This window comes from Lathyrus oleraceus, chromosome 1 (genome assembly GCF_024323335.1).
Source record: "Lathyrus oleraceus cultivar Zhongwan6 chromosome 1, CAAS_Psat_ZW6_1.0, whole genome shotgun sequence".
Classification (NCBI taxonomy): Eukaryota; Viridiplantae; Streptophyta; class Magnoliopsida; order Fabales; family Fabaceae; genus Lathyrus; species Lathyrus oleraceus.
In genome coordinates, this window is record NC_066579.1 from 19,252,280 (window position 1) to 19,256,593 (window position 4,314).

Consider the following 4,314-nt stretch of genomic DNA (forward strand, 5'->3'; position numbering starts at 1 on the left):
TTGATTTGGTTTATTTCCCCTTTTGACATGCATCACAAACCCTATCTTTGACTAATTTTATCTTGGGCAAACCAATAACAAGATCATGCTTTATAAGCTTATTCAAATGTTCCATATGAATATATGCAAATCATTTATGCCATAGCCATGACTCATTATTGTTTACCATAAGACATTTTACCTTCAAAGAAACATCATCAAGGGAAATCATAAATATGTTATTAATTCTTGTACCTTTGAGTTTTACCTCATGAGAGACTTCATCTTCAATCAAACATTCATCTTTGGTGAACTTGATTTTGAAGCCCTTGTCGCAAAGTTGGCTAATACTTAGAAGATTATGCTTTAGTCCTTCGACATAAAGGACATATTCAATGGATATGAAAGGGGGTGTTCCAACTTTGCCTATGCCAAGAATTCTTCCTTTGTTGTTATCACCATATGTGATATAACCCTTGGCCTTTAAAGCTAGATTTTAAAATTTGTTAATGTCTCCCATCATATGCTTGGAACAACCATTGTCAAGATACCAGAGGTTTGAAGTGGTTTTCAAGCATACCTACAAAACAAAATTAAGTTTTGTTAGGTACCCAAATTGCTTTGGGTCCTTCATAATCAATGCCTTTCTTTACCCATACATAATGCCCACTTGCTACGCTGAAATTTCTAACATAGCACACATTTGGTGTATGGCCAATTATTCCGCAATAAAAACAAGTAGGATCAAAATTGCTTTTATATCTAGGAACATAAGATTTCTTTTTCGGAAATCTTTTCTTTTTAGGATAGTGATGAATAACTTTGGGATTGTTTACTTTCTCTTTGGATGGTTGATCCTTAGCCTTAACAAAAATGGTTTTACTGGTACTTGGTTTGGAAAATTTTGAGTAACTAAGACCACTTTTATCATTTGAATATCTTTGTTGGCTAAGGACTCCTTCCAATCCAATTTGTCCTTTTTCATATCTTTCAAGAACTCTTTTTAATTGGATAACTTGGAAAGAAAGTGACTAACAATTTTTACATACAAAATTCTGTTTTTCACTAATCATCTTCTGTTTTCATCGTTGACATCTTTTTCAATTGTCACAATTTTTCCTTCTAAAGATAAAATTGTTTTCTTTTGAGATGATATAGTTTTATACAGGATTTTGCATTCTTCAAGAAGTTCATTTATAGCATATTGTGCATCACTATCGAAAAGAGAAAAGTTACTATCGAAAAGAATTTCAAGCCTTTTAACAATGAGCATGAAATTTTCATCTTCCTCCAATGCGGCCTCATCTTTTTCTTCCTTTGATTCAACTTTTAAAGCAATTCCTTTGGACTTCTTTTCCTGATTTTCATGCTTTTCAAGTCGTCCAAGTTCAAGTTCATGTTCTTGGAGTTTTCCGAATAACGATGTGGATGTCATTGTAGAAAGACTTTTCTTCTCTGATATGGCTGTAACTTTAGGTTGCCATTCTCTCGTCAATGATCGTAGCATTTTAAGGTTGGGATCATCATTTGTGAAGGTCTTTCCAAGAGCGATTAAGTGATTCGTTAAGTGAACAAATCTTTTCTGTAAAGCAACGATGGATTCTCCGGGCTGCATTCTGAACATTTCGTATTCTTGACTCAATGTATTTAATCTGGATCTTTTGACTTCAGTGGTTCCTTCGTGAGTCTCCACCAAAGTATCCCATATTTCTTTCACATATTTGCATTGAGATATGCGGAAGAACTCGTCCATAGTTAATGCACTTTGAAGAATATTGATGGCCTTCTTCTCATTAAGTATTTTCTTCTTATCGTCTTCATCATACGAGCTTTTGATCTTTAGGGTGCCATAACCATTGATCACACTTGTCGGATTAATGCAAACCATTTTCTACGGTTTCCCATATACCATCTCCTTGTGCTTCTAAATGTGCTTTCATGCGAATTTTCCAGAAATCGAAATATTCGCCAGAAAATATAGGTGGTTTGTTGCTACTACCTCCATCCTTAAACACCAGGTTTACACTTGCGGAAGCCATTGTCTGGATCTGTGGAGCAAGTTACCAGAACCTGCTCTGATGCCAAATGTAAGTTAGGAATGAGCCTAAGAGGGGGGTGAATTAGGACTTTAGAAATTTATTCGGATTTTATGGATAAAGGTTCTTTTCTTTTTTGGATAGGTATGATATTGAAAGTGGTAAAGAACGGAAAGTAAAGAACACCATGAATTATACTGGTTCCCCTCACAACTTGAGAGTACTCCAGTCCCCTTACAATGTGTAAGAGATTTTATTATTGTTAGATCTCCTAAAGCAAGCCTCTAACTAAGTAATCCAGAAAAATCCTCTTGAAAACTTAACTCACAAGAAAATAAAACAATCATTCCTTTTTTTGACACTTATATCCAACAATCCTGGATAATAAGCAATACACCTAAAACCAAACAATCCTTGGTACTTAGGATTTTACAAAGTAGTTGAATGAATATATGAATATTTGTATTGGATAAGATTTTAATCAATTTATTAGAATCTTCTTCTCTTTCAATATGAAAGTTCAAAACAAAATAATATCTAAGTGCTCAAGAGTACTTTTGAAGACAATGATATGAAAATTCTTTTTCAAAAGTATCTTAATATAAAAAATAGATGAAAATGAATGTATAGAGATTTTGCAAATTGATTTGAAAGAGGTGAATTTTGTAATGAAAATATAAGGATTATTTATAGTATGAATGCATCCCTTCAATCATAACATGGCAATGGTTAGAATGGAAATCAGATATTTGATGATGAAAATATGCAAGCTTTTGCCATGAAGAGTCATGATGAATTGGTGCAAAGAATGGTGAAATAATTTTTCAGATTTTTCAAAAAAATTCCAACATCAATCGATTGACACACATAACCAATCGATTGACATAAGCAAAATATTGAAAAAATACACTAGGATCAATCGATTGACATGCATCACCAATCAATTGGTCCAGCTTTAAAAACGAAAAATTCTAAAACAGAAAGTTTGATCAATCGATTGACATGGCCAAAACATTGAAAAAAATTCTAAGTTAAAAAACTTTTGAACATGCAATTTTTAAACATTGTTTTAAAACAAATAATCATGATAGAAAAAGTTTAGAGTGGTCATTTTAATGTATGATAAAACTTTTGAGCACTAGGAGTATATTGTCAAAAATTCCATATACCTTTACTAGATCCATGAAAAACTTGAGCAATGTTGAAATGATCTTCTTTTTCCATTATTTTGTTATGGAGAGCTTGATATGTTGTCTTCATCAAAATCTTGTAGGAAACTTGTCTTCACAAAGGATTGGCATGAGATGCTCCCTTTTGCTTTGCATGTGTATCGTACATCCGTCTGCACTTCAACATGGGCAACCCCTATCTCTCTTGTGTACGACATGGAAGCAGTTATCCCCATAGAGGTTGAGATCCCATAAATGTGAGTCTTGATGGAAGCCAAATTGTCTGAGGCTGAATGGTGTCAAAGTAGATATGATCAGTTGAATTTGATCGAAGAGATGAGTATGACAACTTTGTGTCATGGGCAATTAAATCAAAAGAGAATGAAGAAACAATTCGACAAGAAGGTTCGACCTTGCATATTAGGAGAAGGCAACCTCGTGCCAAAAAAGATCTTGTCTTTCAACACTGATTTTAGGGACAAGTGAACTCCTAATTATTAAGGGCCGTATGTTGTTAAGAGAACCTTCTCTGGCGATGCAATGACTCTTACGACTATGGATGGTGAGGAGCTCACTCGTCCTATGAACGCCAATGCAATTAATAAATACTTCACCTAGAAAAAAAATAAAAGAACAACTCGCTAAGTTGAAAACACGAAATGGAGACTTATGCAAAAATGAGCGTCTCGGTGGATTGAAAACCCGAAAGGGCAGTCCAGACAAAAATTAGAGACATAAACAGAAAATAAGCATCTTGGTAGATTGAATACCCAAAAGAGAAATCTAGGAAAATTTTAGGGATTGTGGAAAGTAACTGCATCATGTTAGACTCGATCATTTGAAGCAGCAATGCCTATCAAAGATTCATATTCAGTCATCCTCGATCGAAGTTCTGAGCATAATGGAATTCAAAGTTGTTAGGGAGAACAATGGTCATTGTATTTCAATGTATCCCTTTTCCATGTACTTCCCATTCTTCAACTTTATAATGATCCATGGAGTCACGACATTTGCTGACTACCATTCTATCAATAAAATTTGAGTTTTTTGCCCATTTGTTTGTTGTTCTTATCTTATTTCAGTTTATGAAATTTTATTTATTTTTGATAATAATTTTTTAAGCTAAAGAT